Genomic DNA, 15,756 nt, shown 5'->3' with positions numbered 1-15,756 from the left:
GAACATTTGTTGAATATATATTCCTCAAGGCCATTTCCATAGCCCACTACAACAGGGTTGTTAAAGCTTGTCGCATATTATTTCAAGCTAAAGTAATTAGTGATGCCTTATGTCTATGGAGATTCGGATCATGGTTGTCCCAAAGGTGTTTTTTCAAGAGGCAACTGGACTTTCTTTGTTTTTCCTTGAAGAGGTTTCGTTTCTCATCCAAAAAGCTTCTTCAGAACTGAACTGAACTGAAGAAAGTTTTTGGATGAGAAGGAAACGTCTTCAAGGAAAAACAAAAAAAGTCCAACTGCCTCTTGGGATAGTGATGCCATAATCCTTTTCAATTGATCCCATCTCCTTACATTTCCTCTTCCATTAATCTTCTAATTTCAAGATGGATGGCAGTCCATAAATAGATAGGATAAAGCACTAAAATGAACTGAAGAGAACCCAAACTTTAAAAGATTAAAATAGCCGTAGCCATAACACATGAAGAGAGGCATAAGAGGGAGGTATTTAAATAAGGACCAGTTGGACACAGCTAGAAGAGGATGCTTAAATCTTGAATGCCAAAATAAAAATAAAAGCAAACAAGGGTGGCAGAGGAAGGCTTTCCAAAGTTAGAGCATCGTGTTAGAGAAGAATCTTCTTGCATCCATGGGATGATCAGGGCCATCCCACAACACCTCATGTTAGGATAGCTACATAGAGAGAGATGTAGTTCCTTAATTAAGTATCAGGGTCCTAAACTGTTAAAAGAGAGCCAGATTGGTACAGTAGTTAAGGCACCAGGCTAGAAACCAGAAGACTGTGAGTTCTAGTCCTGTCTTCGGCACAAAACCAGCTAGGTGACCTTCGGCCAGTCACTTTTTCTTAGCTCTAGGAAGGAGGCAATGGCAAGTTATTTCTGAAAACCTCACCAAGAAAATCGCAAGGATTTTTTCCAAGTAGTTGCTAGAAGTCAAGACTGAGCGGAAGGTACAAAAACAAAAAATCTACCTGTTAAAGCAGGTATGTCTAACCCATGGCCCTGAACAGCTATAAGGCAGCCCCACAAGATCGTAAACTTTTAACATTATTATGTGATTATATATATATATATAATATAATATATATATCCTGAAGTTCTCGCGGGTATTTGTATGTGGATCTTTGGTTATTTGGGTTTTCTCCCGCGTAAGATTGGCAGTATCTAGGCAACATTTCGATGAAGTCTCATTCACGATCTTCAGGCTTGTGTCTTCGGCTCTGTGCTTCTCACTCTCCTCCTACAACCCTCTGCTAGTGAAAACGGAACTTGGGAGGGCTGGGCTCCATTTTCACTGGCAGAGGACTTCAGGAGGCTGTTGCAGCTGAAAACAGAGCCTCGATAAGTGATAAGCTGGCCACATCCCCCGGCCCCCCAAGGTGAAACACAACCCTGATGCGGCCTTCAATGAAATCATGTTTGACATGCCTGCTGTAGTCACATGATTAAAATTCAGACGTTTAACAACTGGCACGCATTTATGACAGACACAGGGATCACACCGTGATTTTTAGGCCAGCAGCTCCTCCTGCTCCTCCTGCCTTCCAAGGAATGTTGGCGTGCAGGAAACTGAAGGAGGGAAGGCTGCATCCACCGCCTTGGAGGAACACTATAATATAAACCTAACAAATAAATATTAAAGCTAGATTTGCAGAAGAACATCACCGCGGTGTTATTTATGGAGAGGGGAGGAATAAAAACTTTCACGGCTAAAAACAGGCCTCGGTCCGCAGCAGTTTCCCAGAATTGAGTGCAGTTGTTGAATGCAGATGAACTTCTGCACTGGGAAGGAAGGAGGCCAGCTGTTTTTTTCATTGAAGGAGCCTCATCTGAAGATCCGGGCTGAGGGAGCAGGTGGGAGGGGAGAAGTTCCGGGCCTTAGATGCACACGATCGTTTATAAAGAGATTTAAATCATACCAGTGATCCATTTGGTTGAGCATTTGGATGTGATTGTTTTCCTTTAGCACCACAACTATATGGATGGGAGGGAGGGAGGAGAGGACGGAGGGAAAGAGGAAGGGGAGAGGGGAAGAATGAAGGAAGGAAAGGAAAGGAGGGGACGGAAAGAGGAAGGGGAGGAATGAAGAACAAGGGAAGGAAAGAGGGAGGGAAGAAGGAAGGGAGGGAGAGAAAGAGGAAGGGGAGGAATGAAGAACAGGGAAAGGAAAGGGGGAGGGAAGAAGGAAGGGAGGGAGAGAAAGAGGAAGGGGGAGAGGGGGGAAGAAGGAAGGAAGGAAAGGGGACGGAAGGAGGAAGGGGGAGGAATGAAGAACAAGGGAAGGAAAGGGGGAGGGAAGAAGGAAGGAAGAAGGGAGGAAGGGAGGGAAAGAGGAAGGGGGAGGAATGAAAAACAAGAAAGGAAAGAGGGAGGGAAGAAGGAAGGAAGGAAGGAAGGAAGGAAGGAAGAAGGGGGGGAGGGAAAGAGGACAGGGGAGGGAGGAAAGAAAGAAGGAAATTCCAAGAGGATGGAAAGACTCAGGAAATTTGAGAGGTCCTTCTAACCAATCTCATCTAAAGCCATTTTCAGATGGGGAAAGATTAAATTATTTGGACTATAGGCCTTTCCAGATGCTGCTGCGCTTGCTGTAGTATCAGCCATATCAGGAATCGGGTTATTATAGATCTAAACTTGCTTAAGCGAATAAATAAAAATGCCTTATTTTTTCATCATTTTACTTTTTTTCTCTTCTGGAATTGAATTGTGAATGCTTCTCGCTAAGTTCAGTTTGCGTTTTTCCAGATTCTTTGCCATGTCCTCAGCTAACCATCAGCAGGGATGTATAAAAAAATTAACCCTTTTGTTTCGAGCCTTATTTCAAAAGAAAGAACGGGATGCTATTTCCACTCGCCCGCCCTGCCCTGTTCATTGCTCTTTCGTGGGAAAATACTGCAGGCTGAAACTTGGCCACAGGATTACGTGGGAGCAAATATGCCAGAAGTCTAAATATATTCCCTTCGATTATATAAATAAGTTATATGCTGCCCCCTTCCCCAGCAAACGACTCACCACATGTACCCTTTGATTCATGGGTGAACATCCTTTGCCAAAGTTCATACCAGACTTTTGGGAGGAAAAAGAAACCCTTTCCGGCAGCCTCGTCCTACACAGTGGGAGGAAAAATTTGTGCAGAGAGAAAGAGAGATGTCAGAAAGGGAGGTTAAAAAGGGAAGACCAGACAGAAAGGAGGTGGGTTTTTCTGTTTAATCCCACCCACTTTGCACAGGTTCTTCCTGCTGGAATATAGGTAGTCTTCAACTAATCCTCAGTGAGTTATTTAGCAACCAAATTTACAATGGCACTGAAAAAAGGTGACTTGTAACTGGTCCTCAAACTTATGACCATCGCAGAATCATGTGATCAGAATTCAGGCACTTAGCAGCTGTCAAGTACCAGAAGGCTGCTAACACGTCACCCCCTGAGCCCTGTTAGATTAGACATATTTTGTTCCCTCAATCATTCATCATGTGGTTTAGCCTCCAGATCCCTCATCATTTTTGTTCCTCTTCTCTGCACTCTCATACCTCTTTGAAAATTCAGAGGAGAATGGGATAGGGATCAGTGGTGGGATACAAAAATTTTTAGTACCAGTTCTGTGGGCATGACTTGGTGGGCATAGCAAGGGAAGGATACTGTAAAATCTCCATTCCCTCCCCACCCCACTAACCTGCTTTCCAGCTCCGTTCTCCTGTGCAGGGCAACCAAAGAAGACCCAGCCAATCATCTGGGACTCAATGGGAGGCAGAGAATAGATGGGGCGGGGCCAGAGGTGGTATTTGCTGGTTCTCCAAATTACTCAAAATTTCCACTACTGGTTCTCCAGAACTTGTCAGAACCTGCTGAATACCACCTCTGATGGGGATATGATGCACTGCAGTATCAATAGCAGTAGCACTTAGATTTATATACCGCTTCACAGTGCTTTAGAGCCCTCTCTAAGCGGTTAACGGAGTCAGCCGATTGACCCCAACAATCTGAGTCCTCATTTTACCGACCTCAGAAGGATGGGGTCAACCTTGAGCCGATCAGAATCGAACTCCTGGCAATGGACAGAGTTAGCCTGCAAAACTACATTCTAACCACAGCATCACCACGGCTCTTACAATGCATTGCTCTTGCGATGTAATGTAATGCAATGCAGTGGCTGATATAGGTAACAGAAACAATACACACAGCAACATCTATTGCAGACCTGAGTTGCAATTCTTCATCTTCCATTCTCCACCAATGCCATGCCCAAATTTCCTGATTTAAAACCTGAGTGGAAAGTATGAGGACTTCCTGAGTATGCCCTTTCCAACCACAAAACAAAGTGATTTTCCCCCCATAAAACTTCTCCATCCACTCCTGCATCTGTATTATAAGGCTGGGATATCAGGGCTAGTATATGAGTTCTGCTTCAGGCAAAGCCTTTTTCATCCCACATCAAAAGACAGTGGAACCCTCGGCGCTCCCTAGCTGGCTTAACCCACTGGAGAGACTGCCAGTGAACTCCCAGGCTCCACATCATTCAGAATCAGTAATGAAGTCAAATCAAGTGGGGCCGTCAAAACATCAGCATGTGCTGGGATGTTAGCCAAGGGCTGAAATAGTTGAGGTCAGGCTAAGCCTCCTACTTCACTCCAACAACAATTGTGTATTCTGGAGAGGTGGGAAGATCAGCTATCTCAATTGCTTCACCCTCTGTATTAAAAGGGTATTAAAAGGATCTTCTGGTTGTGTCATTGTTTCTGAGTGGCGAAATGCTCCAAGTTATTCTTGCTCATTTACAAGTTGTGTTGGTGCCGTGTGCTAAGCTTTGGTTAAGTGAACCATAGGATTAGAAGAGCGATAGGAACAGGAACAGGAACAGGAACAGGAACAGAAACAAGAACAAGAACAAGAATAGAATAGAATAGAATAGAATAGAATAGAATAGAATAGAATAGAATAGAATAGAAGGAAGAGACCTTGGAGGTCTTCTAGTCCAACCTCCTGCCTAGGCAGGAAACCCTACACCACTTCAGACAAATGGTTATCCAACATCTTCTTAAAAACTTCCAGTGTTGGAGCATTCACAACTTCCGGAGGCAAGTTGTTCCACTGATCAATTGTTCTAATTGTCAGGAAATTTCTCCGTAGTTTTAGGTTGCTTCTCTCCTTGATTCATTTCCACCCTTTGCTTCTTGTCCTGCCCTCAGGTGCTTTGGAGAATAGCTTGACCCCTTCTTCTTTGTTGCAACCTCTGAGATATCAGAACACCGCAGTCATGTCACCCCTATTAGTCAGTTGAATTTGAAGGGTTTGCATGAGATCCTTGAAGGTAAATTACCCACCTGCCCTGCAATATGACTGAGTAAAATCTAACAGGTGTATTTCAAATGCAGTATATTATTGTGCAACACCCACTCACTCACTCTGTGTGTGGGGGGTTGTCTACAGGATACAAACGAAATATTGAAATGGTGTCCAAAACAGTGTGATCCAAGCCTTACCTTTTTAAAATGTGCAATACATATAAAAGGCAATCAGGTTTTCAATTAGGCTACCTTGAATTTTGTGGCCGTGCCCTAGGGCAGCATTTCTGAACCTTGGCAGCTTTCAGATGTGTGGATTCCTTGCTGGCTGGGGAATTCTGGACATTAAAGGTGACACATCTGAAAGCTGCCAAGTTTAAGAAGCACTGCCCTTAGGGCATGACACTGCTTTTCATATAAGGCACATAATTCTGCCAGGTATAGATCCTGCAACATCCGTTTTGGGGGTGGGTGGGTGGTGGAAATTAAATGTATGAATTGATTTAGAATGGTGGCCAACATATACCACATAGGAGAAAATGAATTCTGCTATTGCAGTCTGTCTAGATATCAGTTTAAGGACACCGCAAAAAATGATTTTTCTGCTGGATTTCTGGATCCAAGCCCTGGATAATTTCTATATATTCCTTATTCCTACCATGGACACTGGCCATGCTGGTGAAGAAGTATGGGAATTGTAGTTCAAGTTTGGGATAAGTTGCTTTTTAGGAATTGCTAAATTGCAGAAAAAGAAAACTAAGAATAAAAGGATAACCCTTTCAAGGGAGGAAATCTCACAAGGTTGTGTATTAGGACTGGTGCTTTTTAACTTGGTCATACTAGATCCTAGTTTAAGGATAAGTAGTAAGATGGCCAAATTCATGGATTGTAGTGAGATCCAATGGCAACTGTGAAGAGCTCCATAAAATCCTCTTTAAAACATTAGACTTTTATCAAACAAATTGATGCGATTTGTTTGATAAATGTGGTTCCACTGAAGGAAGTGTAAAGTGATGCACATTGGAGCAGAAATATATAGAATACATATTGTATAATACTGTATATAAAGAGTGGGAAACGATCAGACGATCCTTCCCTGGTTTGAAAACATAAAAAGGTAGTCCAAAGAAGATGCTTCTTCATGCAAGCTATAGTTGATACATGAGAAATGAGGATGGTCATTGACTTGGCTTTGTAAGTAGACTAGATAAATTCATAGGGATATAGGTCTATTGAGAGCTGTGAGTGAATACAGGTTTCCACACGGGTGGCAGCTTTTGCCCAAATACCAATTTGAAGCAGAATACTGATGATCAAAGATGGTAAACACGCTGGAGATACCTGGCTAGCTCCTGTGAGAAACAAACATCTGGACTCAGGGGAGTCATGGCAAGATCCAGAGGTGCTATTTTTATGCTCTTGAATCATATGGAGGGCTAGGGATGGCTGTATTATTGAAGCAGATGAGAATTTATCTCCACCACCACCACTCCCGTTAGCTCTTTTCTGCCTTCCGCCAATTAGATCCTCAAGTTATGATTCCCGTTTTATAAAAGGAACCATTCTCTTAGGGCAGGTGTCTCCAAACTTGGCAACTTTAAGACTTGTGGACTTCAACTCCCAGAATTCTCCAGCCAGCATAGCTGGCTGGAGAATTCTGGGAGTTGAAGTCCACAAGTCTTAAAGTTGCCAAGTTTGGAGGCTTCTATCTTAGGGCATTTCCAGACTATCAAAACAAGGAATGGTTACTTTGATTGCATTATAAAATGTAATATGGTCTATTATATGATAACTGGGTATATATCCCGTAGGTACTATCGAAGGAAGTCTTTTGAGTTAAGTTTCTAGGGTAGCGTTTCTTAAACTCCGCAAGATATGTGGACTTCAATTCCCTGAATTCCCCAGCCAGCATTTAACTATACAAGTCCTTTTTTCCCCCCTTCCATCCACCGATGTCCAATTCTCAAAGATTGCCTGGACAAGTCTCTGAAATTTTGTTGGGATAGGTTTTCCCGAAGTGGTTTCATTGCCTCCTTCTTAGGACTGAGAGAAAACGATTGGCCTAAGACTACCCAGTTGGCTTTGTGCCTACAGTCTCCTGCTTTCTAGCCAGATGTTTTCTTTAACCCTACACCAACCTGGCTCTCATTCAACTCTAGTCCTAAACTAAAATCCAAAATATACTGGAAGGATATTGACACAATGGCTGGCTTATTCCATTGTACGTTACCTCAGTGAAATTACCTTGGTGCTATATTGTGTGGACTCACATTATGAGAACTATGAACTATAATAGCTAGGGATTCACCATGTGTGAATCCAAGCCAATTATAGGTATCAATTATTAAGCAAGCCACAGCTTAATGGCAGGTTGTTCTATCATACCCCGAACTTTCACAATATTTCCCTCAAATGTGAGTATATGTAAGGCCCATTATTATTTAATCTTTGCAAATTAGTTGGGGTTTTTTTTTTAATCTGCTTGAGAGAGATGAGTCTTATTTCATCACTGCAACTAGATATGGAATTACAATCCAGACGGAATATATTGCAAGAGAAACATTTTTTAATTTTAAAATCAATGATGTGGACCAAACACTTAAAAATTGCACAGAATCAGGAAATTGAATATTGTAGAATCTATTCAATCAAGTACTTGAAGCTTCCATTTCTTATGGGGTGGTAGAGGGGAGGGGGGAGTAGAATTCTCCATAGCAAATTTACTTTGAGGCAATGAAAAAAAGTGACATTAAAACATTTTGGCTCTTAAATTCTTACTTGCTAAATTTTATAGTGCAGCAGTTTTTTAGCATTATAACTATTTGCATTTCTTCCTGATGCTCGTTCCTTTGAACCCAAATGAACATTCCTCTTTTGAAAATAGTGTTTTGTAAATGCCAAAAAGGTATAAAAAAATACAGAGATGAATTCTAGGGACTGTAATTCCGATATATCTGGGAGCCATATGGTTACTTTCAAAATTTGGAACAGGCTCCCTCTGCTGATGCCGCAGCGTAAAACATTAGCCTGTTTGAGCCCTGACTTGCAGACACCAAACTGGAACATCAAAAAGGCTGATACAGCACATTCCATGAATGGGCCATTCAACCTAGTCACTGCTCAAAACAGCAGACACGGATTGTGGACTGTTCCCCAATTCCGCATCCTGTTATGGAAAAACTTGCATACAAAAAGCAGCTTTCCATTCACAAGAATGCTAGAGAGCAAACGATATTTGCAACTAGAGATAAGTGCAAATAAGTATTGCTTGAGCTGCACACAACTGCGCATCATCTTGATAGGATCAAATCAATCCCTCGGAAGTTTTCCTGGAGGTTCTCATTCTCAGAATCGATTAAGCACGAAGGAGAGAGCCCACAGCCATGACAGTTCCCCTTCTTTAATGTAGGATGACTTTTCCTGTGACTCTGGAATTTCCTGGGCATTAAGGACAGCAGCGTTTGCGTGGAGGAGAGGGCTGAGGATGTACCTGAAGCAAGATGACAAGACTCTCATGGTCACAAGGCAGATTGGTTGGAGGTTTCAATGCTCACTATTGTTTTTTCCACAGGTTGCCATCAAAGGTTATATTCTCAACATGATAAAACATGACTTACCAAACTGGGTTCATACAAGATGAGTTTGGCTTTCTGCAGTGTGTGAGCTCAACCAAGGTTGTGCAAAAGTAACAGCAACTTGTTTTTAAAGGTACACAGGAAAGTCATGGTTTAACAGATATTTAAACTAGGCATTTGAAGAGGCATATGATGAACCAAATAGTTGGAAGCATTAAAGTTTCAGTCGGCATATTTCAGAAGCAACAGTTTAGAAAATCTGGGCAAAGTAGAGCTTTAATAAGTGACAAGAGCATAATATTTTTTTTACTTGAAAATTTATTGAAAAATGCAATACAAGATTGAACACATGTCTAAATGCTACATCTAATTTCTCTTTAACTACAAAAGTCCAAAATAACAACTACATAAACTATAAAGATTTGCTAATTGTTTATTGTTCCTACTTTTATTAAAAAGAACAAACTATTCTATACAGTTGTCTTAAAAAAATTTACAAAGCTCCTTCATATCTGCAGTGAAATAGTGTGATTTAATGTGTAAAAAAGAGAACCAACCCCGCCCCCCATAATTAGAATACATTTTTTAAAAACTGCCCCTTGTATGAAAATGGAAAAAAAATCACAGTTTATGAATCCCCAACACCCACTCAAGTCCCCAAAGTTAATTTGTACTTTAATCGTTGGCAAGTGAAAATCTTCTATTTTTTTACTTTCTTAATTTGACCAATTTGGATACTGCTGCTCTTCCTTCTGTACACACATTCATAGATAAATAGCTTCCATTTACTATACAGTTAAGAGTGTTTCTAGATAATCTCATAAATGGGGAAGGAAATAACTGGGAGCATAGTCATTTCATCATTATAAATAGACTATATTTTATTTACTGCTCCAGTAATGGCAGTGCTGGTCCCCAGAAAACGAGAATGCTAGAAACTGGTTTATTTTGTGATCTGTTAAGGTGATGGTGGCAACTCTGAGATTGTGAGTACAAGCAACCTACAAATTCTTTTCCTTCTCAAAACATGAAAATCCCGATTGTCAATGGCAGACAGTTCAGGCCACGTTTCTGGTATCCCAAAACTATATTGTTTTCATTGTGTCTGCTATGGAAAGTTAAATTAGCTTGGCAAATGCATTTTAAAAGGATTTATTAGCTCCTTTTTATTTCCCCAGCATGCTTGGCTATGCAAAATAAATATTGCTCACTTGCAGGATACAAGCAGCCAGGAGGAAACAAACTCACAACTCTTGTTCAGTTACAAAGGCTGCCAGCAGGAGTGTGAAGCTATAAGCTCAGGTAGTAAACAGAAGCCTCCTTCGCAACAGAAAATGGATTTACACTATATGCAGGAAGAAATTTCAGAAAATAAAATAATCACTATGCTGCAGCAGCCCCAGGATTTACATTCCTAAGAGGTTTAAGAGGACCCTTAAACTCTTTCAGCCTTTGCTGGTGTAGTTTAGTTTTATAGTTTTTGGACAATAGGTAATAAAAGCTGGCAGGAGTTGTTGCAAAATTAGACTGCCAGTCAAAGGAAGGTGTGTATATGCATATTGTTAAGGGATTTTTTAATGTTTCGTTACAATAATCAGAAGCAGAGTATAACATAACATAAAAATAGCACAATCATTTAGGTTCATTGGGGTAGCCAACTATGTCAACTTTAAGACTTGTAGACTTCAACACCTAGAATTCTGGGAATTGAAATCCACATGTCTAAAAGTTGCTAAGGTTGGACACCCCGATGTATATCTTGTAAATCAGCTTAATCTGCAAAAATATGAAGTTTTTCTTTCTTTATCATGTTTTTACCTTCAGGCATACTCAAAGGAAGGTGGGGGTCTTATGCCTGGCCATGAGTAGGAAAGCAGAACTTTTATTAAACTCCTGAGTTCAAATTGCCTTGCTAATAAATACATAGAAAAAAAGAAAATTTGAATGACCTTTACTTTTCTTTCTCTCAGGAATACGGCTGCCTTGTTCCCCGGCTGCAATCTTTACCCTTTTATGTTCTAGAATAGTTTTTCATCTTTTCCACTCATTTGTGTCCTGTGATTTTGAGCATTTCTTGAAACTAACATATTCCTAAGTAGTATTTAGGAAAACATAATCCTAAATACTTACACATACTGCTAAATGAACATTTTTTTGCTTCTGATTACTGTAAAAGGAGGCAAATAACGATACAGTGCAGATATACCATCTTACCTTGGACTTCCTTATTACAGTCTAATGCAACACTTATCGCAGATTTCATTTAGTAGATAAGCTAAAAATCAGAGAAAGGAAAGATGGGACTCATCTATTGCACAACACAAAAAAATGGGTGAATCAGTGAAATTAATCCTGGTGCATGAATGAAAATGGAATTCAAAGGTAAGGCGGTAGAAAACTCTGAAAATGGGAGAGCAATAGATGTAAAGGCCAGGAAGAGGTGCAATCTGAAATGCATTCCCCTCATCGTGTAAAGGTAATTGTCTTTTAATGAGGGATTCACATTCCATGCAAGAAAGTGTAGGTTAGCTAAGCAGAGCAGAACATCACTGGCTAGCTGTCCATAGTGTACAAAAATCATGCTCAGTTACAGCTGGTGAAAGGGCAACACCTGTCCTGAGAAATCATACGGAATACAAGCTTCATGAATAATAGAATTCCATAATAAATAATAGAATTCTTTCAAAACTGCTTTGAATAAAAGAGCAATAAAATCAGCAGAAATATTAATATTTTGCACCAGACCAAGTGTACCAATCAGTTGTCTTCCACAATAAATAGCTAGTTTTGTAATAAATACATTAAGTGCCCAGAGTTTATTCTAGTTCAGTGTAATATTGTTAGGAAGCTTACTTACTCTACTGCTTTCACAATTACTTTCATTAATTCTATTACAACTCAATCCTATGTTTATTTTCTGGGGAGGTGGGGGAATCTGTTTCCAGATGGGCTTTCCTCTGGCATCAATCAGCAATCATTGGAAACATGATGTAATATTCAGAGCATATTAAAGCAAAACTGATCAAATAGCATTCCATCTCAAAACACTTCCAAAATGTCACAAACACTTCATTTTGAATGTAAAATTATGGTTTCAAGCTCAAATGGGATGTTTTGTATTTAAAATGTTTCACACACCATTATCTTTAAATCCTAAAATATTCCTACTGACTCTTTAATCAAAATGCACTCACGTTTGAGGGGGGAACGGAGCATGCAATATGACAGGGTAGCATTATGCCAAATAGTAAATGAAAGCTTTTATTTACTGAAATTCAGTTCTTCTAAGAAAAGGTAGAGCTGCTTCTTGTTGTATCTTGACAGAGCCTTCACATATTTTAGGAAAAAAGAACCACCCAACTAAATAATGGTCTATTTATTTTTGAAAGATATGGGAATTCCAAATTGGAGTCCGATCACTGAACATGCAGATTGCAATACACATAGAAAAGTGAAGTATTTTTAAAAAGAGTAGTCCTATCTGTCTTTTGTTTGAAAGTAATGTAAAATCAGTATTATCTTTCTTTTAAAAAACTCCCACTGACCCCTTTCATAAATTACTTATTGCTCTTTCTCTGAACACATTCCCCAGGTGGTACATACCGTAGCTTTCTATGAAGACAATATGTACAGTATTAAGGTGCTGAGGACAGCAACCAATGCCAAATTCTACTCTTTCGTTCTAATGTTAACAATGAAAATGCTAAGGGCATAATTTACCAAGTGCATCAACCTTTGTTCATGGGTCGTTGTTTCTGAGGGAAAGCAAGTTCTTTTATAAGAAATTCTAAATGATCTAAAGGAAACAAGGGAGAGAGATATAGCACCAGTGCACTATGGTTAGGGTTGCCCCCCAAAAAAACGACAGAGTACTGTCTTGCAAAAAGCATTATCTGATGGAAATTAATATATTCCCTCTCCAAATAATTTTTCACTGAGGAAACAAGACTCTGACTGATAGCCTCCGATACCATCCTCATGAAAGGAATGCCAGATTGTCTTTAACAACTGAATAGGAATTATACCTCTTATCCAGATACATTGCCAGAGCTCTAAATTTAGCTTTTGTTCAAAAAGAATGATTTTAAATCTTTATTTGCCTCCCCCCCCCGCACAAAAAACAAACAAAAAATAAACAAAATCCTCACTGAAACCTACAAATGACTATGGGGTAAAAAAAAAAAACCATGATAAATCGCAGCCTAACTTAATTGTGCTCAGGTCTCTTACTCTTAAACTCATAGCTTAATGGGGCTAAACAGCAGATAGGATTACAAGGAACATCTACCAAGGACTATGAAACAAAACAAAGGTGGAAGGAGAAAAGAGCGGATGAGAGTTGAATGCCTTACCACAATTCATTTAAAAGCTTTACAATTCACAGTATAAAAAAGCAACTTCCATTGTCCCTGAACCTAGGTAACTACTGAATTACTTATATAAACACCACAACCTCCGGATATGTTCAAGCATCTAAAGACAGACATATCCACAAAAGCGAAGGAAATGCACAGGTAACGTACGCTGTGGTTAAGATACTCTGGACATTTTATAGATCAACTCATCAAATTAAAGTTTTGCACACAGTGATTTTTCTGACAAGGGTGGCTACTTCTAAGTCACTGATATGTCACACAGTAACCTATTCAAAAGGTAGGAGAGAATGCAAGCTACTTGAGGAACAGAAAGGTGAATATCATCACACTTAAAGGCAACATTTTTGATAAGCCCCGTGTACTCTTTTTGACATCTTAATACAGATTCAGAAAATGACATAGGAAAAGAAAATGAAAAAAAAAATGATGTTTTTTTTTAAAAAAGCACAACAGCACATGTAAAATATGGCAAATTGTCGGTCACAATATTAAAAACAATGAAAAGGGACATATAGTATTAAAGATAATCCCAAGTAAACATCAAAAAGCATAACTTCCTAACAATAAATGATAGACTCTGTGATTGAGAATAAATCTGGCAAGTTTGAGGTCATGGTGTTCGAAAGTTCCTTTGTAGTTCTGCTGGTATATCTTGGGTGGCCTTCAAAGAATGAAGCAGGCAACACCTAGGAAGATACAAATTCCTTAATGAAAATGGACACACATTCAGTATCTTACAAAAATGTTTGTGAACTCCTGATACTCTGCAAATGGGACAGAATGCATCAATTATATAATATTTTCAATAATTGATTAATATTCATCTTCTAGAAAGTCTAAGCTTTTGTATAGCAACATAGAAAAATGCAAAAGCACACAATACACAAACAAAAATCCTGAACTAATAACAAGTATGCCTGGTTCAATTATTAATGATAAGGCTTAGCTGGCAATATAAGCCATCAAAAAAAGGCCAGTACAAATAAGCAAGTCTTCAACAATAGAAAGACCATTCCATATTCTGGGCAGCACAATTGACAGTGTCCTTCTTAGTGTGATTGCTGAATGAACATGAGAAAGCTGTGGCATAGTAGGAAAGACATTTTCTATGAAAAGCTAAATCCATGAGCCATGATGGTGCAGTGGATAGAATACTGCCCACTGCCAGGAGTTCAATTCTGACCTGCTCAAGGTTGACTCATCCTTCATCCTTCTGAAATGAGGTAAAATGAGGACCCAGATTGTTGGGGGCAATATGCTGACTCTGTAAACCGTTCAGAATGCACTGTAAAGCTTTCTTGAGCAGTATATAAGTCTAAGTGTCATAACTAAGTGTTATTGCTATGTGAAATAAATGTTACTAAACACATAAAATTTGCTGAAATGTGTCTAATTATGAGGATGAGAATATGAATGTTGAAGTGAGAACATAGCCATGTTACATTTGAGAAAAAAGTATCAATAATGACCACTCATCTTTGCTTTTCTTATTATATTATGTGCACAAGTGTTTCAAGGTAAAATTACTGTGATTAAGTTTGTATTTTAGATGATGTTTTAACTTTAAAAACCAGCTTTTTATTATATGATTATTTTTGATCTTTTTTCTTACTTTTGTCTGATAATGGGACATAACTGCAGAACAATAGGATAAAAAAAATTAAATAAGTACATAAAATCCACATGCCTGAAGGTAGCCTCCAAGGATACATAAACAGATGATACCTGTCTAGATATGTTTGCTCAGAAATGGCACTCTGGTCTGTTGCAATGCATACTCAAAATCCAGAAAACTCCCCCCCCAAACCCCCCCGCCCCAGGTTCCCTAAATTGACCATAGGATTATTCTTCCATGGATAACATAGTTCTAAAATCTAAAGGTTTAAATCAGAACACGATGTTCTGTCAATACATGGAGTTAAGGATGCTTCCTAGCACAAGGGCTCAGTTCTTGTTCACTCATGCATGAAACGATTCTTCACTACCTGTACAGCTCTCGGCCTTTAAATGCTGGTGAGATAGCTCATTCATAAAGTGGTGCCTTGTTGAGAAACATTAGCATTGATCAAAAGGAAACAGGAGAGAAAAAAACAACAACAACCCCATACTATTTTGGTCCTTATGTACAACTAAATCACCATCAAACAGCATGTCAGGTGAAATGAATCTGTAGCATAAATAATCCATAAGAAGAAACACACAGACAATTTCTCAAATTAAATGGTGTGCTGAGGTTTCATGCCCAAGTTGTGCATTATCTCCAACTGCACTGGGAAGAACATGAATAATTAATTTATTCTTAGCTTTATCAGAAGTTTCAGGTAAGTTTCAAAATATTGTGATTGAGACGTCTACTGCAGGACTGAACAACGCAAGTGACTGTGAATGCCCTTTTGTTATTTTGAACAGATCACCCATAGCTGCCTGCCCTGGGCTTCCTCAACCCTGCCCTGCTCCAGGAAGGAAGAAACAGCCCTGCCTTCTACGAATTGAGTGCCGGGGGGCAGCTTGGG

The 15,756-nt window shown here is 39.4% G+C and overlaps 1 protein-coding gene across 50 annotated transcripts in view; it reads right to left on the bottom strand.

The window, feature by feature from the left end:
* Positions 1-9,287: 9,287 nt before the first annotated feature.
* The window catches only part of EPB41 (erythrocyte membrane protein band 4.1), a 105,385-nt gene continuing 98,916 nt past the window's right edge, over positions 9,288-15,756 (bottom strand). For all 50 annotated transcript variants that reach the window (XM_087939766.1, XM_087939768.1, XM_087939781.1 and 47 more), the window contains one exon: positions 9,288-13,929. The gene's annotated coding sequence lies outside the window, so the exon portion shown is untranslated. The remainder of the gene's footprint in view (positions 13,930-15,756) is intronic.

Source organism: Pseudonaja textilis, chromosome 10 (assembly GCF_049901715.1).
Source record: "Pseudonaja textilis isolate UNSWEBS1 chromosome 10, rPseTex1.2, whole genome shotgun sequence".
Lineage (NCBI taxonomy): Eukaryota > Metazoa > Chordata > Lepidosauria > Squamata > Elapidae > Pseudonaja > Pseudonaja textilis.
This window is presented reverse-complemented; position numbering and strand designations above follow the sequence as displayed.